Source organism: Cupressus sempervirens, chromosome 6, assembly GCF_028749045.1.
Source record: "Cupressus sempervirens isolate cs-2001-9-10 chromosome 6, ASM2874904v1, whole genome shotgun sequence".
Classification (NCBI taxonomy): Eukaryota; Viridiplantae; Streptophyta; class Pinopsida; order Cupressales; family Cupressaceae; genus Cupressus; species Cupressus sempervirens.
In genome coordinates, this window is record NC_143123.1 from 616,570,210 (window position 1) to 616,594,900 (window position 24,691).

Consider the following 24,691-nt stretch of genomic DNA (forward strand, 5'->3'; position numbering starts at 1 on the left):
CTCACACTTAATTCAACTATGCAATTTTAAACAAACCCAAACTTGTGCTTGCATCTTGTGTTTTCTCTAAGCTTCTTGTTTTGGGTTTTTGGGTTGACTAGTTGTTGACCAATTATAGAACGTCTACTAGAGGCTCGATGGTTATGACTGTGATGTCATGATGATGTCTTTTGATCTCGATTCTTTATAAACCCAACCATGGTAATGTGATGGTATGCTCTATGAGATGTTTGTATTTACTGATTATTATTGCTCATTAGTCTTCTTGAGTGAAGCTGAGTTATATGTATCTAAGACACTTGACTTAACCAGTTTGAGTCATCGATCAGTTATCCTTGGATTACTTTTCAGTCGCCATGATGGGACTAAAGTGTTGATTTATTTTTTGATGTTGTCATGTTGTGACATGTTTTGACTCGACCATTTTGGAGTCTTCGATCAGTATTATTTTATTTGAGATACTTTTTGGTTACTTGTTGAGAACCAATGAATATTGTGATTATTAGTGATACCTTCAGTTGCCAATAAATAATTGTTGTGGTCGTGATTATATATGGATGCTTTTTATTTGCTCACGGAGATTTGATGCTCTTATTATGGATTATCTTTTGGTATTTTTTCAGTTGCTTGTATATGACTGAGGTGATTTTGTGATTTATGATTCCATGAGCTTAGGGTAGGTTATCTACTTGTAGTGTTGGGAAGTGGCTTGCAATGGGGGCCAGGGCCCTAAGTGGCTGCCAGGGTAACTCATTGTAAGTTGTTTTAATAAGTGAAAACATCACACCTAATACTGACTTAAGTGAACCTAATAAGATAATTGTTTGTTCTTGCCCATGCCTCGAGTGCTAGTACATACTAGGATGGGAGTACAGAGAATGCTTGGTTACGACCTTGCATTCCGTAGTATGCCTCATCAATATGAGAGGATACTAGTGGCCGCATAGGGATCACTAGGTGGCCGGGGTCTATTGGGAGACTACCAGGGTAACTCTAGTGCAATTCGTGCGATGACACTTTCCCGCTTGTATAGTAGGTTTTCTAAAAGTCTTTGTGTGCCTTTGGGATTAGATGTCAGTTTGTGATTGGAACCTTTGAGTTAGTATATTTCTAGGATTCCTGGACTTAGAGAGTATTTGTGCTATGTGGTTTGATAGCCTATTTGGGACTTGAGATTATCTCCTTAGCGTGGTGGGAGTGGACCATTTAGGTACCATGAGGTCGGGTGGTAGTGCTTTTTCACTCTTACCAATTGAGATCCATCCGAGACACCGTGGCTGATGCATTCTTTGATTATGATGGTGGAAATGTATCCTTATATTGATGATTTGCATATGTTAGATGATGCTCTTTACTTATCTTATGTTTTATCTTGCATGTTAGATTTCTTTCTACATATGATGTAGTATATTTTAGGAGTGACATTCCTACTATGTTAATACCGATGATCTCTTTGGTGATTTGGAATGTTACGCACAGAGGGATGGCTAGGGCCCACGATGGTCTAATGATGCTATTTACGGTTGGGAGGAACTATGCACAGTCAATTATGTGTTATGATTTATGGTTATCTGCTATGATGGATGTTTATATCTTCTATGATGATGAATCATGTATGACATGTGGTTTCATTTACTTTATTGCATCATGGACTAGAATAAGGATGATGATGTACTTTATTTTCACACATGTATATTCTTTTAAGCCTTTCATACCCCGTGGCATGTACAGTGGATGATCGAGCAATCGGGAATGTAATTTAAGAATGTTGGACTTTTTATTGTTATTTTATGTGGATCTAGTTTTAGATGGGATCATTAATAGATAAATTAGATGTGATTCAACGTTAAGGGATCCTTGAAGAATGTAACCTGTTATGTATGTTTATGATTACTTCCAGTTGAATGATGTTAATGCTTTCGCTACTATGTTATGAATGGTTTTACTTTCATGTTTCAAAAAAAAAAAAAAATGCTACCAAACTTAGTGAAACTTTAGGTTAATTCTTTGGATCCCTTAGCGGGGCGTTACAATAGACATTAATAATGATGCAAACAACCAGTTTACAATTTTATGGCTAAGACTTGTTTGACGGTCGTCTGACCTTCTCCTTGAATTTGGACCATTGATTTTGAAAAGTAGGGGCTTCATTTCATATTGGAAATGCCTATGGTGTAATTATTCTAACCGTATAAAGAAGTAAAATTTGAAATATTCTATTATTTTTTCAAGTGAAATTATAGAATTTAATTATAACCAAAAATAATGTAATAACTATTCAAGAAGATCATCACAAATATAAAGACTATTTGCTTACCCCTCGCATCCCTCAAAGGTGCAAGCGCTAATTTACCATATTATAGACTAGCAATCGCACCTTAAGGTGCAATAGGCATGTTGAAAATAATATTAAAGGTGAATTAGAGGAAAGCATTGGTCTATTATTTTGCATATATATATATATATATATATATATATATATATATATATATATATATATCACACACACACAAATTTAATTAAAACCTTTGCACTTATTCTTATTATAAACATTAAATCAAAATAATAATATGATCATAATCCTACAAGAGTTTCATAACTCAAATTTTAAACGCAACCCTAACTCTAATCTTGACATGAACCTAAACCATTATCCAAACTCTAACAATAGTCAAGACCTCAACTCTAACTATAAGCTAGCATATACTTGTAAGCTTAATTCTTATCCTAACCATGGCACTAACAATGACCTAACCTCATACATTAACCATAATTTTTATGGTAAACCCCATGAAAACCCTAACAATCCTAACACCAATAGAAACACAAAACCCTAATTTTAAACAAGATCATAGCCCAAGCTTTAAACACAATCATAACCCTACCCATAGTGTAGAGTTTAACCTACTTCAATATAAATCTTAACCACATTCTAATTCTAATGTAAGAATAAAGATGATGTAAAGCATAATGCTAACCATGTTTATAATTAAAATTATAACAACAAATCCTAAGACATAATGGTAATCCAATCCATGAACTCTCACCCTAGTGAAACCTAACTCTAATCATGATAATAATCTTATGAAACTAATAAAAAAATAAATTATTATTTAGATTCATTTTTATTAACTTTAATTATTATTTACATTCTAATACAAAGATAATAAATTTTATACAAAACCATAAATGGTTTTTACAAAACACTTAAATGAAGAAAAATACTTAAAATATGAAATAATGTTAATATTTTTATATTATCAATCTTCCTCATTAATCTATTAGTTAATTAATATACTTCCTTTTCCTAGACGCAGATTTATATGATTTAAATTTTTTGTACTATAATTTAAATATTCAACTTTTTCTTTCATGTTATTAACTGATTAAATATAATATTTTGTTTTAAATGGTAGGGCCCTCTACATGCACAATGCTCACTCTACATGCAGAATGGGGAGAATGGAATTGGAAATAATGGGACAGGGATAAGTAGTTGGAGAAACTTATCATCTAATATGCTTGCCCTCTCTCTAATATCCAAAATCTGCCCTATTCTTTATTATTCCCGCCCCTATATAAGTTGGCAAGTGTTGCCATATAGAGATAGGGGCACTACTAGTGAGTGAAATGAAACCTACTGCTAGTGAGATGAGACCTGTCGTTGGGTTCAATTGGGTTACTTACTTCTTTGTAGCATAGTGGACCTGAAGTGTGAAGATGGAACTTGACTTTACCGGGGTTCTCTTTCTAAGATAAGGACCAGAAAGACTAGGATACTATTTTATTCCCTCAATCCTAAGGACCTTACTAGGTTTACCTTTCAGGGCTTGGCCTCTACTCTATAGGAGGTACTTCCCCCTTGTAGATAGAGCTTTCCCTAGTTGGAGAGAGAATCAATTTATAGCAGGGTCGTAGAGACAGCACTAGCAGGGAAAGAGAATGCAAAATTGCCTCCCTAACGACACGATATGAGACACCCAGAGTTTCTTGTTATGCGATTATGGGCCCTTAGAATAGTAGGGCATTTGTGATGCTATTATGCTAGTTCTCGGTATGGACCTGACCAAAAAGGCAACAAGCAATACCGCATCCAATAGCTAGTGACCCAGTGTTTAGTTTCAAATCCATTTGGCAGAGGGAGATCTAGTTGGGGACCCACTTGTTCAAGAATTTATTTTCAACCCACCCAGTTATTAGTTAGAGATGTTGGAGTGGTCGAACCAAACCTAAATGGTATGAATCGAATAACTTAATAATCCAGTAGCAACCTTTGTTTAGGCCCATTCTTTTCATAGGCCCCCTCCCTTCCAACTAACTTTGGGGTAGAGATACCAATCAACAGCTTGAATCTTGATCTAATCTTCCTAATCCATATGTTCCTGGCCATTGGGCCAACCTATGGTGTACTGATTGTATCCAAAATGCAGCGCCGAGAAACCAAGTCTGTATAGAAGAATTGCTGAAAGCATCTGAGCGGGAAATCCTTCTCTATACAAGTTCTCGCCCAATTGTGAATGCGAACAATATAGTTGACCGTTGGAAAATTGGTGAAAGAACATCACTTCGATAGGCTATCCGTGTAAGCACCACAAGGTGTGTGTGTGTGTGTGTGTGTGTGTAAGCATAGCACCGCAAGGTCTCAATGAGATTTTACTAAACCAGAACCCCTACTATATGTGGATGGATGGAATAATCAATCAATCCCCCTCCACCCATAGCCATTGAATTTTAGGGTAAGGCAGGGTAGGGCGGGGAAACAAAAGAAGAGTTGGGGTAGCATCCCAGTTGCTAGTTCTAATAGATATAGCTATAAGCTCCGCAAAAGAAAAGATATAGCTGCGCTTTGAAATGAAATCACATACCTGAATCCTTCTTTGCTCTCATTACAAAACGAACAGCTACAAACTAAAAAATTGGTGGTAGGTGAGAATAATGTAATAGTAGGGGCCCTAGCCCCCTTAGAATAATAACGTATCTATAAGGTACTTCATGATCATGCAGTAGTCCCCATTAGGGGATTGGTTGCTATAACCAGATCAGAGGCCGATAGGGGCCCCAGTTTGAATAGAAGGGGCCCGAAGGGAGTGGGAATGATTTCTTGATTCGGGGGACCGACTAGGAAATGAAAGCAGCCCCTACCCCTGTTGGTGCACCAGGCCCCCAAATAGATTATTGCTTTTAGATCCCTACTAGCAATTTGTAGCCTAGAGCAGAGATAAAGATTGGTTCCACATCGAGAAATGGAAGAGAGGGAGAAGCCGCATCATTGTCCCAACCATCGGGCCATAGAATTTTAAGGCATGTGGATGATAGTTGGGTGGGAGGAGAGAGAGGGTCGGACAAAGCATCTTGAATCAGTAGAAGCCTCTGGGCTCCCTGCACCTTGCCCCTTTGCCATAGTAGGGGGAGGGGGCTCCTTTTCATATTATTTGAGTCAAATAATATACCTTAATTGGTTTTTATAGGTGGGGGGAAGGTGGGGGGGGGCAGTCATATGTAGCAAGTTCAATTCTCAATGGTTCTCCCATAATCTTCGTCAAACACAGCTTATTTCTTTATAAATAAAATAGTTAGTTTCAAATATATTAATTTAAATGCAATATTTGTTTTATCATAGTTAAACAAACATATATTTAAATATAAATGAATAAACAGAATAATTACTTTAATATCTTCAAAATTATAACATTTAATAACAATTATATTTAATTAAATATATTGTACTATCATAAAATTTCATTTAATTTTGTTTAGTTACCTATCTAGGTAATTGGTAATTGAATAAAAAATATATGTCAAAAAAGTGAAAAACAAGTGATAAATTCTATACATCTCTAATTAGAATGCTTTCTAGATTACTCTATTTGACGATGGATTGGTTTAGCGGATGTTACAAAGCTACACTCTTCTATAATGAGACACTTATGTGTGTTATTGGACTTAGAGTGCCATATTAATAAATTATTTCATTAGCCTCCATGATTGAAATTCAATAAAGGGAAAATGATGAGCTCTTGTGTGTATGTGTGGGGAGGCACATAGGTAGCCATATTTTAGTTATAGCACTAAAGAGAGTGATCATCTTGCAAGCCTTAAATTTGATTCACAATACACAATTTAGAAAGACAGAAATGAGGCTTGAGAGATAAGCTTAAGACAATATTATATTTCCTCTAAAAACAAGTAATTGAAAGTTGCGATTGAATGGTTAGGCCCTATCTTTTTGTTTATAGAAATTACATTAAAACAAAAGGAAAGACAATGAAGCAACAAACAACAATTGCCTATTCATGGAATTTCATCTTCAGAAATTGCCTTTTATATAAAAAAATGTATGTAAATTACATTCACTCTATCCCAGTTCTTGCCCTTCAAACACGCCCATAAGCAAACCCGCACACACCCAAATAGGAATCCCCAAGGTAAGGTACATCTTTTTATCAAATGAAAATTTCCTGCAACAAATGTGTAAATGATTGAAGCGAGAATTTTTAGACTTGAAGTTGACTGAAATATGTTTTTTACTACTCCAAGACATTTCAGTCATATAAAAAGTTTTTTTTGATTGTAATGAAGAGCTAAAAGTAAAACATAACTAAAATTTTGGAACTAATAACTTATCGGTCAAATCCTATAAATTAAACCAAAAAAGAAGAATCTGAAACTAAAACATTTCATCTCCAAATCTAAGAAATTGATCGCAAAAATGTAATCTTGAAACTAAAAACTTACCGCTGAAATCCAAGAAATGGAAGGGATTTTGAAGGAATTAAACAACTAGAAAAATGGTTGAACATGCATTAAATATTAAAGAAAATGATTGACAATGAAATGCTCAGAGTTTGGAGATCACTTCAGATTGATTCCCACAACGACCACTAAGTTGATACTTTGAAATGATGGGGAGATCTTCACAAATATGAGTGGGAAACAATAAGAATGTACTAAATTTGTACACAGTTTTCTCTGTTCACGACAGAGTTTGTTCCCGATTAAATGCCAAGTGTCACACATGCCACGAACTAACATTAACTATAGCAAGAAAGTCTTCTACAACTATGCCTTCACAAGAAGCATAAGCAACCAATTAAAATGGATGGAAATAAACGGTTGAAATTAATGCCATCGTCTTGCATTGTCTATAATGAGACAGAACCGTTGATGGAAAAGTGAGCTGAAACATCTTAGTATAACAAGAACTCTGGCTTATTACATTTTCCTTCTATATATTCTACTAATTCAAATTACTTGCCTTTGTGGTAAAGCATATCATAAAATATCTAGAACATAATAGGAATGAAATTGTGCGATTTTCGATCAATCTAGAGAGTCGGTGAACAAGATCACTTGAAATTTGGCAGATGAGAGCACCATAGTTCATCTTCCGCCGCCTCACTTTGACGGTCCGATTCTTCCTCTCACATCAAATCTCACCTATAAATATCGATTAACGCAACCTTGTCGCATGCAATAGTTTAAGGCGTGGCGGTGGATGCTATAGTTGCGGTTTTTCCTTCGGCAAGGCCCGCTCTGAGAATAAATGGTTCAGTTTAAGAGGCGATGGGTGTATGGTGCGCATTTCAGTTTTCATTCAATTATTTCCGGGGTTTGATTTTATTTTGGTTTTTCTAGTTTTTTCTCCTCTTAAACGGAAATATACTCTTAGCCCTGACAAAAATGATATGTAAGCTTGTAACCAATTTCAGTGAGATCACGCGTTTGTAGATTTCTTGGCGTTAAATCCTTTAATATGACGAATATTAACCTGAGTTAACGGATCATATATGAAAGAGGACCTCGAGCCAGATACCTATCTCTCTATTTATGTGATGTAAGTTAGCTGGTGTATACTATTTTTCCCTAAGTGATAGCTTGATCCATCTTTATCTCGACGAGGCAGTGAAAGGTGGTGAAAGCCAATTAAAAGCCCTGTTGGGAGAAGTCAGGGTCAACCGGAAGGAATTAGGTCATGATCATACGAAGGAGAAGACATTCAGAAATAACTGGGTAGTAGTGCCTCCGATATCTGAGTACTCTCTAACATTCGATCTCTCTCTTTCTTCTCTACATATCGGCGTATTTGTGGAATTCATTTATTACAGGGCATTGCGGTGGATTGAATGCATCTTTAATACTTAAATAGATATATTTTATGGCATTTAGGGGTTTCATTACAGGCACTGGTGTGGCGCAAGATGGGTTGTGAGTTTGGCGCATCGACGGTAAGTTTATCTCAACATAAAATTTGACTTTGCCAAAAGTACTTCGAAACATTTATTTTCCAGGACATTTTAGGGTTTTCGGGGAAATTAATAGTTTGTATTTTAGGGTTTGCAGGGAAATTGGTAGTTTGTATTTTTCGTAGGCTTTATATAGCATCAAGGGTTTTATGTCACAGGGTCTTGAGGGGGAACATTGATATCTCTGGAGTGAATCACGGTTTGTAATCTGTAATAATATTTTATTGGCCTAGTGAATCACTATATGTCGTCTCCTACAATTGGTTTGGAAATGGGTACAACGGCCCAGTGGATCAAGATTCGGAAGGTAACTATGGCGAAGGATGGGAATAAACTTATATTGGTTGGTGTGCATTATATGATGGATAATCTACTTCTGTATAGATGGAGTTTCGAAACTTTGGTCGTTTGTGTGGCACTTTTTGGATAGTTGAAGACTCGAATTTGACCTCTTTTAGGTAAGAAAGTGCTCATGAGTGGATATCGGTTTAGTGTCAGGTGTAGAAACAAATCATTAAATTTCGACAACAGGATGAGACTATATATTTACTTTATTTGTATTGAGCCATTAAATTTCGACAGCAGGATGAGACTATATATTTCCTTTATTTGTACTGAGCGTTGTGTTTTTAGTTTATTAAAATAACTGATATGGTCTTAGTTTTGTGAGCGAAGTAAGAAGAGGATTAAAGTGGCAACTTAAACACGGCGTTGAATAGGCATTGTGTGACTCGGATCTATGCTATTGAGTGGGATCAAGAATAAGTGGTATAATTTTTATTATCTTGCTATAAATATATTGTCGTGCAGTGTCTGGTCTTTTATGCAACTGTCGTTATGTTTTTCAGCTGCGTTTTCTACCGAAAATATTTTATAAAGAAATTTTAGTGTTTTGGGAACCTTCCCTGGTCAAGGGCTTGTGTGCTTCATGCTATGGAGGGGTGAGCTACAGCAGAGGTGATACTTGATTGTGTGGAGAGACTAGGCGAGGAGCGTTCATCACAGGCGAAGAAAGTACGAGTTCATTAAATGACTCGAATCTGAGTCCTTTCTCTCTCCACTTCTTTCTTCATTATATATAGGCGCAATGTCTCTATGACAACACCTATTTTGTTTACTTTTTTACTTATTATAGTCGCTACCGTGAACGATGCACAGAAGAAACTATTTGATAGATACTATCCAAACAGTTTTAAGGATTTGTCAGATTATTCGATTCCTCTAGGTTAGTATGAGAGATTTTGACTATTGGGATTAATAGTTATATTTACAGGGCAGAGAGAGTGCGTCATGATGAAAAGGCCTATATGAGGGCACCTATTAACTGGAAAAGGGCACCTATTAACTGGAAAAGGGCACCTATTAACTGGAAAGCAAAAATGTTGATGGCACAACTTAGAACTAGTTCACATTAGTTCACATCAGCTGCGATGTGAAACAGGTAGATGGCAAGTTCCAAAGGAAGAGTGGGCAGACAGAACATGTTTATTCTGTAATACGGGAAACAGTTGAGACAGAGCAGCACTTTGTCAAGGAATGCCTGGCTTACAACAACATCAGATCTGATTATACAAAAATATTGCAGAACAAGGACTTAAACTATTTATTCGAGGAAGATCAAGTGGAGAACAGCGGATTTGATTATCAAAATTCAGAGAAGGAGAGACAAGTTAACCAAAATTTTGCAACTGACTAGTTTGGCTCCTGACTCGGGAGGGTGATTGCATGCAACTGACTAGTTTGGCTCCTGACTCGGGAGGGTGATTGCATGGGTTCCATAGACTACTTTAGTCTCGTGGACGTCATTAAAATCTGTCATATCATATCAGTGGTCATGTATTTGGTGTTTCTACCTATCAAACAGCGCAACTTGTAATTGCGGGAGGAGGATAAGAAATTCTTTAGTCGATGATTTGAAATCAATGCAATCAATGCTGTCTCCATGATGGATTTAAAAAAAATGATTTGATTCTAGATTTATGTTAGATTTTTGAATTGCGCCTTGCCTCTGGCTTTGCAGAACAATTTATCCATACAGTTACGTTGAAATTTTTTGAAAAAGTTATGGTAATTACATTGAAGTCAGAGGAATAACTGGTACAATTTTAATTCTCTTGGTAGATATAATAATTATAAATTCATATGCTATACCTACGAGACGTTATTTGTTACGACTGAATTACCTACATTCATTTACAATTAGACTTGTACATGGATAAACTTTTTGTTTTAGATATTATCCAGACTGTTTTTGGTTTTGGTGGTGTGCTAAATTTTTCCAGTTTCATTAAGGAAGTTTGAGGTGCTCAAAAAAGCAGGAATCTGTTCTCTCATTTATGAGTTAAAATGCATCTTACAGCGAAGAGTGTTCAAAAGTGCGGTTGGAACCATCTATAGAACAATACAGCTTCTAATCTGGCAGGAGTATAAGAACTTCTCAACTCCCTCATTCTAATTCTGGAAAGATTCGATTTATGACTAGTTGTCTTGTAGAATTGTGTCTTTGATAAGTCTATAGTTATACATTTTGTGGGGAAGTAAGGTTTAGGTTTTTTGGGTTAATAATATAGAGCACATCATAATGGGCATGGATTTGGTGTTCCAGCTATAAAATAATAATTAGTTGATGTATCTGTCTCAATTTGCCAATTTCTCTTTGTTCTCATTAGTGGCCATCTACAGTTTGCAGGCGTATACGAAATTCTTAATGGTGAATTCAATGTTCTCTAACTTTAGAGGAACTAATTTAGTTTTAGTTATCTATTAGACTTGTCCGCTATATTTTTCCCAGACTGTTTTGTTGTTCTGTTGGAGTGTTTGATTGACCAGTTTCGAAAGAGAAAGGAATCCGTTCTGCCATCTATGGGTTAGTAGGCAAGTCACTGTGAAGACTCGTTCTACAATGGGCATGAATTAGGTGTTTCCAGCTATTAAACACTTCAGGAGGATAAGTAATTATGAACTTTATGATTTGATATGTATTGTCTATACAGATTCTCTATGTAGATAAGAAATCTATATAGAGAATTAATATTTGGGCTGGAGGATAAGATATCTTAATTCTCTGATTTGAATCTGACGTTCTCTCTATGATTGGTTTGAAACAACTGATTTGATCCTAGATCTGTGTTATAATAATGCCTTTGTTTATGATAAACAGTGCACTGTCTATACAGATGGTGAGTAGGCAACATAAGACATTGGTGCGGAAGTTCAGTATTAAGTGGTACAATTTTTATTCCCATGCTAGAAGTAATAATTAGGTATGATTTCCGTTGTTTAGATTTCCTTTGTACTTACTGTAGTTGTCTAAAGTGAACAATACAGAAGTACTTTTGGATATGAATCAAACATTTTGGTATTTTTGTCCTTGGTTTAAGGTTGCTAGAGGGAGGAGGTTGCGTTTTTTTGGATAGGCGTGCTTTTGGACTTTCCTGCTATTAAACAATGAAGCTTCTTATTGTAGTGGGAGGGTAAGAACTTCTTAATTATTTGAATTTTATAATGTCTCCATACAAATGCTGGTAAAAGAAGGTTTGAGGTTCTATCATCGGAGGATAAGAACCTCTTAATTATTTTGAATTTTATAATGTCTCCATATAGATGCTGGTAAAAGAAGGTTTGAGGTTCTGGGTTAATATCAGTTGACATGGATCCAGCTATTAATTGATTCAATCTCTAATTTGGGCAGGAGGATAAAAGCTCTTTTAACTTCCTGATTTGATTAGACTACACTTCAAAAGGATGGCTGTTTCTGGCTTAATAGGTAGATTTACAGGGAGGAGAGAGTGCCACAGTGGTCATGGATTTAGTGTTTCCAGCTATAAAACAATACTATAAGAAATTCTCTCAACTCCTTAATTTGATTTCAACGCTCTTGTTATGTTAGCTTGAAAGGACAGATTTGATGCCAGTTTTCTTTATAGAATTGTTTTTTATAACACAAAACAATGTATATCTGTCCATACAGAGGCTGGTAAAGGACAGTTGAGGTTGTGGGTTAATAGGTATTTTGTGTGCATCACAGTTGACATGGATATATGGTGTTCCAGCTATTAAATGGTTCAATCTCTAATTTGGACAGGAGATAAGAACTCTTCAACTCCTTGATTGATTTCAACGCCGCCTCTGCCTGTATGACTGATTTTATGTAATCTGATTTGGTCCTAGATTTTTGTTAGATTTTTATTCGCTTGCTAGAAGTAATATTTAGGTGCAATCTCTGTCTCTCACAACTCTAATTTGGACAGGAGGATAAGAACTCTTTAAGTCCCTGATTGATTTCGATAAGAAATTCTTAACTCAATTATATATGTTTTCAGTACTCTCTCTGTGATTGATTTTAAAGAATTGATTTGATCCTATAATTTTGTCACCACAGTGGTCATGGATTTGGTGTTTCCATCCAAAAAAACAATACAACTAATTGTGGCAAGAGGATAAGAAATTCTTAAAAGGAGGGTTCAGTTTGTGGCATAGTAGGAGATAGCACGCCACAGTGGTCATGGATCTGTTGTTGCTATAAAGACAATACAACTAATTGTGGCAGGAGGATAAGAAATTCTTAACTCAATTATATGAATTCAGCACTCTCTTTGTTTGATTTTAAAGACACAAGTTTAAGACTGTAGTCACGTACAATAACCATAGGCAAGTAGATCTTCTGCATAAGGTTTAATGTATATGTTGGATGTTGTCAGGACTATTTAGCTGTTCTGTTGGAGTGCTGGATTTGTTCAGGTTTCTGAAGAGAGGTATATTAGAGGCAACCACTTAAATGTGTACATGGATTTGGTGTTTTAGCTATAAAACAATACATCTAGTTTTCTCTATAGAATTGTCTTTTTGTGACACAAAACAATGTTAATCTGTCCATACAGATGCTTTTAAAAGAAGGTTTGAGGTTCTTGGCTAATAGACATATTGTGCACATCACAGTTGACATGGATCCAGCTATTAAATGATTCGATCTCTAATTTGGGCAGGAGGATAAGAACTCTTTAACTCGTATTTCAATTCAACACTGCCTCTATGAATGATTTTAAATAACTGATTTGGTCTTAAGATTTTTTTTATTTTAGATTTTTATTCCCTTGCTAGAACTAATATTTAGGTGCAATGTCATTCTCTTACAAATATTATGTTTCCTTTGTCCTTGATTAGTTTAGGTTCCGAAAGTAGGGCTGTTTCTGGCTTAATAGGTAAATTTACAGGAAGGAGAGAGCATGCTACAGTGGTCATGGATTTGGTGCTCCAGTATAGGACAATACGATAAGAAATTCTCTCAATGCTCGGATTTGATTTCAATGCTCTCTCGCTCTCTCAATGTTAGTCTGAAAGATCAAATTTAACGCTAGTTTTCTTTATAGAATTGCCTTTTTATGATACAAAACAATGTAAATCTGTCCATACAGATGCTGGTAAAGGAAGGTTGAGGTTCTGGGTTAGTAGATATGTTGTGCACATCACAGTTGACATGGATGTGGCGCTCCAGCTATTAAATGATTCAATCTCTAAATTGGGCAGGAGGATAAGAGCTCGTAACTCCCTGAATTGATTTAAAGTTTCAATGCTGATTTGGTCCTAGATTTTTGTTAGATTTTTATTCCCTTGCTAGAAGTAATTTAGGTGCAATCTGTCTCTTACAACTCCTATTTTGTTTCCTTTGTACTCGATTGGTTAAGGTTTCCTAAAGGAGGGTTGGCATAATAGGAGATAGCACACAACAATGGTGATGGATTTGGTGTTCCCAGCTATAAGACAATACAACTAATTGTGGGAGGAGTATAAGAAATTCTAAACTCGATTATATGAATTCAGCGCTCTCTCTGATTGATTTTAAAGAACTGATTTGATCCTATAATTTTGTTAGAATTGTGTCGTTGATACAGTTTTGCTAGAAGTAATAATTAGGTGCAATGCCTTCTATTATTACACACAAGTGTAGGATTGTAATCACCTATAAGTAACCATACGCATGTAGATCTTGTACATAAGATTTAACTTAAATGTTGGTTATTGTCCAGACTGTTTAGTTGTTTTGTTTGATTGCTGGATTTGTTCAGGTTTCTGAAGGGAGGTATATTAGAGGCAACAACTCAACTGCGTACATGGATTTGGTATTTCCAGTTGTAAAACAAATCTAGTTTTGTCAGGAGTATAAGGAATTCTCAACTTCCTGATTTGTATTTGAAGCTCTTTATATCATTAATTTAAAAGAATTGATTTGATGCTAGTTTTCATTATATAATTGCCTTTTATAATTCAAAACCTCGTTAAATCTGTCCATACAGATGCTGTTTAAAGAAGGTTTGAGGTTCTGGGTTAATAGACATATTGCGCACATCGCAATTGACATGGATATGGTGTTCAGGCTATGAAATGATTCAATCTCTAATTTGGACAGGAGGATAAGAAGTATTTTTGATTCCCTGATTTGAATTTAATTCTGCTGCTATGACTGATTTGGTCTTTAGATTTTTGTTTAATTTTTTATTCCGTTGCGAGAAGCTTAGAACTACTATATAGATGCAATCTCTGTATTTTGCAACTATTTTGTTTCCTTCGTACGTGATTAGTTTAGGTTCTTAAGGAGGGCTGTTTCTGGCTTAATAGCTAGATTTACAGGGAGGAGAGAGCATGCCACAGTGGTCATAGATTTGGTGCTCCCAGCGTTAAGACAATACTCCTAATTGTGGCAGAGCGCTCAATTGTGGACATGGATTTAGTGTTTCCAGCTATAAAACAATAAGAAATTCTCTCTACTCCCTGCTTTCATTTCAACGTTTTTATTTGTCAGTTTAAAAGAACTTATTTGACACTAGTTTTCTTTGTAGAATTGTCTTTTATAATACAAAACAATGTAGATCTGTCCATACAGATGTCTGTAAAGGAAGGTAAAGGTTCTGGGCTTTAATAGATATATATTGTGCACATCACAGTTGACATGGATACGGTGTTCCAGCTATTAAATGATTCTATCCCTAATTTGGGCAAGAGGATAATTACTCTCAACTCCCTGAATTGATTTCAACGCTGCCTCTATGACTGATTTTATATTAACTGATTTGGTCCTATAGATTTTTGTTGGTTTTTTCTCCTTTGCCAGATGTAATATTTAGGTGCTATCTGTGTCTCTCACAACTCCTATTTTGTTTCCTCTGTACTTGATTGGTTTAGGTTCCTAACGGAGGTTTCTGTTTTTGGCATGATAGCATGCCCCAGCAGTCATGGATGGTTTCCCAGCTATTTAAGACGATACAATTAGTTGTAGCAGGAGGATAAGAAATTCATAACTCTATTATATGAATTTTGTACTCTTTATTGATTTTTAAGAATTGATTTGATCCTATAATTTTGTTAGAATTGTGTCGTTGATACAGTTTATATGGTCGTGCTAGGAGTGACAGTTAGGTGATATGCCTTAACTTATAACACACAAGTTTAGGATTGAAATTGCCTAAAATATCCGTATGCAAGTAGATCTTGTACAATATTTAACGTATATGTTTGATATTATCCACTGTTAATTATTTTTTGGAGTGCTGGATTTGTTTAGGTTTCTGAAGGGAGTTATATTAGAACCGATTTGATGCTAGTTTTCTTTATAGAATTGTCTTGTTGTAACACAAACCAATGCAACTCTGTCCCTACAGATGCTGGTAAAAGAAGGGTTGATCAATCTCTAATCTGGGGAGGAGGATAAGAACTCTTGCTGATCTGAATTCAACGTTGCTTCTGGACTGATTTTAAACAACTGATGTGGTCCTATATTTTTTTGTAGATTTTTATCCCTTGCTAGGACTAATATTTAGATGCAATCTATCTCGTACAACTATTTTGTTTCCTTTGTATTCGATTGTTTTAGGTTGATGAAGGAGGGTTGTTTCTGGCTTAGTTAGTTTAGATTTACAGGGAAGGCGAGAGCAGGCCACAGTGGTAATGGTTTTGGCGCTCCCTGTGCAAGACAATACAACTAATTGTGGCAGGAGGATAATAAATTCTTAATGATATGAATTCAATGCCATTCTCTACGATTGATTTAAAGAATTAATTTGATCATATAATTTATGCTATAAACAATGTGCTCGTTTGTACAGGTCTTGTATGGCCGACCAAACTTATTTAAGAGGATTTAGTTGTACGACTTTTGCTTCTTTGCTATAAGTAATAATCAGGTGCAATGCCTCATCTTACGATACCTGGTTTCTTTTCCTTGTACTGACTATAATCACCGTACACAAGTAAATTTGTGCATGAGATTATAACTTATTTGTTGGATATCGTCGGACTGTTTTTTTTTTTTGTTCGAGTGTTCGAGTGGCCCAGGTTCATAAAGGACGGTGGACTGTTTTTGTTTTTGTTCAACTGCAGGACAGTTGAGGTACTTACGGATTAGGAATCCGTTGTTTCAGTTATGGTTTATTGAGATCATCCATTATGCTCGTTGAAGTGAGCTTGTGGTACATTCGTCTAATGATAGAACTATTATACATTTTCACACCCATCGAGCAAATAGGAGAAAAACAGCAGAGATTTCATTTTCATTCATTTTATCTTTAGTTTTATAGGAAAAAGATGCATGGAAGTGTATAGCTTTTCACAGTGGATGTGGAATTTCTGTCAGTTCCCAGTTTTGAAAGGAAGCAACGTTGAATTATGGTAGCAGGATGCCAATTTCTCTACTCCCTGGTTCCAATGCAACTCCACTACCAAGTAATGTTCTTATCATGATCTTTTTAGCATTGTATTTGGTCATGTACTTTTTAGACATGTTTGGTTATGTACTTTTAATACAGGCTGGTGTGTTGGAACTTTGACATGGCATTGAATAGATGATTCAGATTTGGCTATGCTTAATCATTATTAGCGTACTCTTTGGGGTCCGAAAATTTTCTATTTGTGGAACACTACGTTTCTGGAATAGGTGGGGGATGTATGATCATATTATCCAAGTACCAATAACAAGGATCTAGGAGTCCGTTTAATCTATCCCTGGCTTCTTGTGAGCATAATTGTAAAGAGCATTGATGTTGATATGAATTACAGGCAATTGAGAGCACCTTACAGTAGGATGACAATTTTTCTTCTAGCCATGAGTACAGTACAGCACCATCATAGAAGTTAAGATTGTGCGCTTGCCTCTGGCTTACACACCAACATTATTCTTTGGCTTACAGACCAACATTGTGTCTCTTTGGGCAGGAGGGGAAGCCATTTTCTCTCTTTGAACGGAAGGGAAGCTGGCAAGCACAGAGAGGTTTTCTGCATTCTTTGAAAGTAGGCTATATGCTATGATCACATATCATCAGCCTTCTTGTGTTTTAAAGAATTTGTGACATTTTTGGTGTGCAATGTTTCATCCTCACCATTACAATGTCTTATAGCAGTGTTCATTTCATGTGGTAAAGTTTAGTGAATTTTGCACATGAATTTGTTCAGGAGGCAATGCGTTTCTTTTTTGTTAAAAATTATTTTTGCAGTCGGTGATTTGTTCCGCAATATAAGTAATTGACTCAGCTGCAGTTCTGCCGATTCTGGATTTTATTGTTCTGAGCGGGGTGAGCTGAGGAAAGTTGTATCTGTTAGGTTGTTAGCTTCTTTAATCAAATTTTCCTGTGAGCAGAGAAATCAGCTGTGGTGACCAGATTCTTTAATCAAAATTTCCATTAATCAAATGTTCCTATTATGCCCTACTTTAGCAGGGGTTTTGAGTTGCAAGCTTAAGTTGTTGTGACATTCCTGGGTTTTTTAATCATACGATCAAATTATTTTTCTGTAATCATATGTGCTTTAATTAAGATATACTCAGTGGAGATCATCGTAGCTGTGAACTTTAATTAAGATGTACTCATTGGAGAGCATCATAGCTGAGAACTTTGATTAAGAGTTTCTGAGAACTTTAATTAAGAATTTCCAATCTAAATATGTAGTCACTTTGAAACTGTGAGATACAATACCTATTAACTGAGTTTTATCACTTTTCTAAATCGGAAGTTTATCTTATGCATCACTTTTCTAACTGTGATGCAATTCTTATTAAACAGTACATTTGAATACTTATCAGTCGGAAGTTTATTATTTGTCATTTGTCATTGTTATATAATTTTATGGTATTGTCCATGATTCAAGTCTGCCCTTCTTTGTTATGCATCTAGATTCTAAACAATTTTTATACATCACTATTAATCAAATTACAAATTTGAAATTGAAACACTATTTACACTTGATATATATATATTTTTTATCATTTTTTAATTTGGAAAACTATTTGACATGTCTTATATTTAAAAAAAAAGGTTTGAGGTGCGCACGAGGTTTGGAATTTGACAGTCATATGTCGTGTGAATTTTAATGATGGTTTGGTCAATTTTTTGTTTTCCGTTTTCCGTTTACCGTTCAGGTGTTATATGAAAGAATATAAAATTCTTTAAAAAATTGTCAATAAAAAATCAAAATTCAGACCCAGATTCTGAAAAAGATCTTTGTGAAAATGGGTGGAGTGAGACGATTTGATGCCTGTTCACCCCAGTGCTTGTGGCCTTCCCTTAGATGGAGCCCGGAGATGAAAATGCATGCAACTTCATTGAAGACGCGTTAATGGACGAGTTGGACTGGATTTCTAATCTTTAAGCAGATTGCAAAGTAGTGACAACCTCTGTAATTCTAAGAGCATCAGACAAAGTATGCGTTTGGCATGTCTTTGCAAGTGCCAGCTCCAACTACCTCCCGATCCAATGAATACATCATTTTCCTTGAGTCTTTTATCTGCCATTTAAACACCAGTAAAAAATGTCGAATTCAAGAATGATGATGCTGATAGCATTTGAACCAATAAGGGCATTAGTTAGAAACTCACAATATTTCATTAATCCTTATGTTTGTGGTGGAATCCAGCGTGCTTCCAACATTTTTTGGTTTTAACTGTGGTTTCTATTTTTAGAAGGATGATCATCGACAAATGAAGATTTTGACAGTTTTCCTATTTTCACGTCGTCTGACCACGAAGGGATATCAGACAATTATTGGAGCACATTCGCATGTTATTGTAGAGCATACGCATATGTTTAATTTTGTGCAAGTTCTCCGTGAACAAAGTGTGTGAATTTTATCATTAAGCACATCTGATAGGTATATGAGCACTTTCACTAATGATAGCGCTTCCTCCCTATTTTGTAGAGCATTGGTTTACTATAACGCATTTTTGATATGTATTGGTGAATTTATGAATTATAATAGCGCTTACAAATGATATAGCGCATCTTTCTTTGAAATAATGCATTTGAATGATAAAATATCGCATTTGATGTAGTGGGTAAAGGTCACTAAGCAAAAGTAGAATACGTCAAATAATATCCAGAATGACAAATTGTGAATGTGAAAAATTAGTTGTGATCAATTGTAGGTTGAATGAGGAATTTGATATTCAATGGAAGATTTAAGAGTCTTGATGCCCAATTGATAATGTGTTCGCACAAAACACAAACAACAGAGGAGTGGAATCATAAAGTGATATGTAGGATTAATCCAATAGGTCAGATAGATACAATGTTCCGGTCTCAAGATATAGAGGTGGAAAAAACAGTGTCCAGCTCAAGATGTAGAGATGGACGAATAATGGGTTCCTAATTGAACCATTAGTTAGGTAGCTAGATGTTCTCGACCTAGATGGATGTAAGATAATCTTTAATGATGGAATAATGCAATTGTTTGATGCTTGAGGAAATAGTTGCGTGGGAAAAAGCTCTTGATGCACAGGTTGCATCCTTGGCCATTACAGTCGAGCAATAGATTGTCGGCCTAGGATGGACATGTTATAGATAGATGTGGATTTTCATATTTGCCTCAAATGCCTTGATTTTGAGTGAATTGAGGATAATTGACAACTATGGCCGAGCGGTGGCCATCAAACCACATTATCTTCCATTTATTGATTGGGGAGATGACTATTACATTGGAGGATGTATATAGGATTCTCTGGATATCTACAGTAGGGGATTTGGTATATTATGATCAAACAGATGATGATATAGTGTGGAGAGACCTCTTTGTGGATGATGACATTAGGAATGATAGCATCTCATGGTTTCAGATGCTCTAGTATGATTCATATTTGACAGTGTTAGCAAGGTTGATAGGAGGATTCCTTCTTCTAGATAGGTGAGGTCATGGATGTCTTGATGGATGAGATTGCATTATTCAAGATATGAGTGACTGATCGACCACAAAGATTTGTGTGGGGAGTTGTATGTTGATACATTTGGATCATGATTTACTTAAGTGGTATGCTTTAGAACATAAGATATGCCCTATATATATGTACTTGCGTATCATTATCCAGTGTCCTCTGGGAAATAGAGAGTACTAGAGGTAGATGTTGGATGACGTAGATGAGGTTGTGTGGAGACATTATAGGTACATAGCGCTGTGGGTTGAGGATGATGATGAGATGGTATTTTTTTGGTTCTTGGTATTTACTTAGTTTGATTCCTATGGCGATATAGAGATTTTGCTTCATGAGGGTAGTTAGGTAGTTTGATTGCCGACAGGGATGCCACAGGGATTAGTACATTATGCTTGTGTGTATGTAGAGAGACTAGTATAGGGCCCCACATTAGAGTATGAGGTGTGTTGACAAACCTTTATGTAGATGATAGCAACACCACATAGATGGTCGCTTAGAGATGATGTTCGGAGTGCTAGAAATAGATAATACTGAGAGGGGTGGTGAATTAGTATTCTACAAACTTTTGCTCACAATTGAATATTGTTACTTTATAACTTGCATATCAAAGTAAACCAACAATGTTGAATATAAAAATATAACCATACATAGAGAACTCATAACACCATTATTCATTAATTAGGGAAACCTTAGCTAAGGGAAAACTTTGGTGGGGATGATACCTAGAAGATGATTCACTAAACAAAAGGATCTTGTTAAGGATATTTACCTTGTTAGGAGTTTATGAAGTACATATAGTGTTTTGAGTCCTTGTTAGAGAACTAGGCCTTGTTAGAAGTCTCAACTTTTTAAAGATTTGTTTCAACCATGTTAGGAGTTGGTAGAACAATTACAATGTATGCAAGAAGAGCCTATTGCCCTAACATGCATTTATACAATAAAGTTCTTCACAAGAATAGATATGCATACAATACTCTCTGAGTGTTGCAATTCACACTTCCTTTGTTCATACATTAGATCTCACATCACATAAGACTCATAACTTTTAAGCTGTCCGTACAATAGTTTGCATATCATACAATTTCCACATTTAGCGCAATTATTTGCGCAAGATAAGTTAATTACTTATACTTTGCAAATTAGTAAATTTCAGCTTAGTTGACCTTCATGTGTTTACATGCTTGATATAATACAAAATAACTTATGGAATAATATCCACAAAGTCGGCTCATCATGACTTAGTAATTATTTTGTTAACAAATTAATTTCTCAAGTCGTACAACTCAAATTTTTGCTATGCTCTGTCAAATACATATATTGGTATTTGAATTATAAATTGTGTTGTACTGTCCCTACACATTTGCACACTTTACCACATCATCATGACATTGTCACAAAGCTTTCCTCAACTGTGTCGTCCATACACATGTCATCTGTCTTTACGTTGCTGTAAAACATCTCATCTATCTCTGTGTTGCTGTAAATTGTCTAAGACACAATTTTCTAACTCTAAATGTATAAATGAAATGTTGAATACATGTTGCCATAAATGACAACATTTAACTATCTGACCATATTGCCACCAATCTCCCTCATTGGCATTGCTAGCAAGATTTGGGAAAATTGGCCAAGTCCCAAAATGATGTCATACGTAACAAAAACAATTGAAAGTAATTGCACAAAATTGCCTTCAAAACATAACAATGTTATTCATGTTTTGATGGATCATTACATTCCTTATCGCTCTACATTTATACATAGGTATACTCCCCCTTACATATGCATATACAATTTTTTTACATATATTACTTCTTTCTAAACATACGTGTCAAAAATTGTATATAAAAACTTGTGGCCTATTGTTGATCAACTTGACATACTAGAGAAACAATCTGCATATACAAGTTTTAGTCTTTCCACTTTCTTATTCGAGTTCTCTTTTACTGTATTAGAATTACTGATTAGTGCTCATAGTGCATAGGATGCCACTTCAATTGTGCTCAAGTTAGTATAGGCAAATATATCATCGGATGTTTTCGCTGTAAGACACTACTCCAATTGCCTCTGCAAAATGAAAATTTTGGGTGATAAGTATTATCTGAGGATAGAGAATCTCCTTAATACATTTTCCTTGTCAAACTCAATGCTTCTAATAGCATTGTGGATCTTCTACATCTCAATTTCAAAATCTTCAATTCTGGCCTCTAGTTTTTGCAATCTTGTAGTGAGTATATGAAGCTCACTCATTTGGCCTTTGATCTTATTATCAAAATCTAATAGGTAACTGCATGACATTGCACACTGTCCATACAATTTCTTACCTTCATATGTTCTTTTCCTCAATTTTTTGATCCACTAAAGTTTTTAGATCATTTCTAACATTTGTGCATACTATATCAAATAGTGATGTATCATGTTTGGCCTGTGCTTGCGCTAAAGCTACATCAACTAAGGTTTTGAATTCCTCATCAAGAGTCTTCACCAATTCCTTTTCTTTCGATTGCAAGTCTGGACTAGCTACAGTTATAGTAACTATCTTCTACATTTTGTACAAGATTTCAATTAGAGTCTTCTCCAAAGACCTTACATATTTGTTCTTTTAGATAAACTTGCTCAAAGAGATCATTAGACCCTTTTGATCATCATCATCTGATGGTATTGCTATTGTTGTTGCTGCTACTGGAGTTGCAATTGGAATGGGTATAACTGCAATCTTTTTCTCTTTCTCAACCTTCTTTTCTTCTTCCAATTTCTTAGTTGCTTATACTGCTTTCTTCCTTTGCTCTTCATCTTCTTTCTTCTTCTTCTTCTTGCTTTCTTTTCTTTTCTTCTTCTGCTTGCTTTTTCTTTTCCTTTTCTATCGTCTTTTCTTCCTTTAACTTCTCAATTTCTTTCTTCTTCTTCTTGATTTTTCTTTTCCTCTTCTATCCTCTTTTCTTCCTCTTTACTTTTCTATTTCTTTCTTCTTTTCTTCTTCTTCATCACCTTCAGAGCTTGAATAAGTCATGATATTGCCAACAATGGATTGGCCAAAAGCTGCAAAAGGATTCTTCTTTGCATCCATAATTATGTGTGTATTGTCCACTTACATGGATTTAACACCCATAACAATATGTGGTGGTGAGAGTGCTCGTGTCTCTTCTACTTCTTCCTCACCATTGGAAGGTGTACTGGCTTGTACATACACTAGGCTCTTAGGCTTAGATTGTGCACTCACCTCTATTGCTGTAGGCATTGAGGTCATGTATTTCACAATGGTCTCTTTTGTTTCCTTCTACACATCCTCATAGTTACCTACCATTAGAAGAATTGCTCTTCTTTTGTTCCTCAACAAGGGCTCAATACCCTTCAAAATTATGTCTGAGTCCTCCTTGGAGTTAGTTACACACAACTTGTTGATCATTGTTATTCTCAAATTTTCTTCTTCTAACAGCCCTTTCTTTTTGTTCAACAACCTATTAAATAGGTCTTCTGGAATCTTATTTTGTATACTATCAAATCTTTTATTTCGTAGTATCATGTTCCTTTCTATCCATGTTATTGTACAAACTATAATACTTATTTAATTGCACAAAATTGTGATGCTTTCTTGCGTGTGGCTATCCTCCTTGCACGGCTTGCTCCACTGGTCTATCTTCAATTTCATCCTTAGACTCTTCAGAATCATTGACTTGCATTGTTTTCCTTCTCTTTCCTAGTCTAATGGTGGTCTTCTTGACCCTTTTCTTGGTGGATGGTGTTGGTTCTTTTTTGACTTTTACTAGTCTTTCTAATTTCCTCTATGCAACAGGTGCTTCTACCTCTGGCTACCTCCTAGATTGATCACTTTGTGTCCTTATTGGTTGCACTTGCGCAACTGCTGCATATGGCATAATAGGGGCTTGTGCACATGGTTGTGCAATGATTACACCTTTTGAAGGTCCTGCAACGACAATTAGGGTTGCGGCTATCACTTTAGATTGCCCACTTGCCTTCATTTCTAATGCAATTCCTTTTGCCTCATTGAATTCTTCATGAGTCATACTTGATTCCTTAAGGATGGAATCAGTTGCCTTTTCTACTTTCTTCTTGCTCTCCTTACTCTGTAGGTCATAATGAACTATTCTCATTTTCTCTTCATAGGTTCCCCATCTAGGGCACTTGATGTCCTTAGATTGAAGTATGATCTCCGCATATCTTTCAATAATTTATGCGCTCATCTCATATCCCATGGGTTTTATGAACTTTACCCTTGGTTCCACAACTTCCATGCAGGGGTTATTAG

General features: G+C 35.6%; 1 long non-coding RNA gene across 14 annotated transcripts; it reads left to right on the forward strand.

Annotated features, from left to right (window-relative positions):
* The first annotated feature begins 7,300 nt into the window (after positions 1 to 7,300).
* LOC149553752 (uncharacterized) lies at positions 7,301 to 18,232 on the forward strand. Of its 14 annotated transcripts, none has more exons than XR_016353163.1 (4): positions 12,535 to 13,783; positions 13,928 to 14,027; positions 14,309 to 17,291; positions 17,448 to 18,232. It is a non-coding gene; the product is annotated as an uncharacterized LOC149553752 (long non-coding RNA). The 14 variants fall into 14 exon arrangements; XR_016353161.1 differs by having other exon boundaries at positions 12,535 to 12,997; positions 13,124 to 13,570; positions 13,658 to 17,291; XR_016353152.1 differs by adding an exon at positions 7,301 to 9,257 and having other exon boundaries at positions 9,517 to 17,291.
* Positions 18,233 to 24,691: the final 6,459 nt, after the last annotated feature.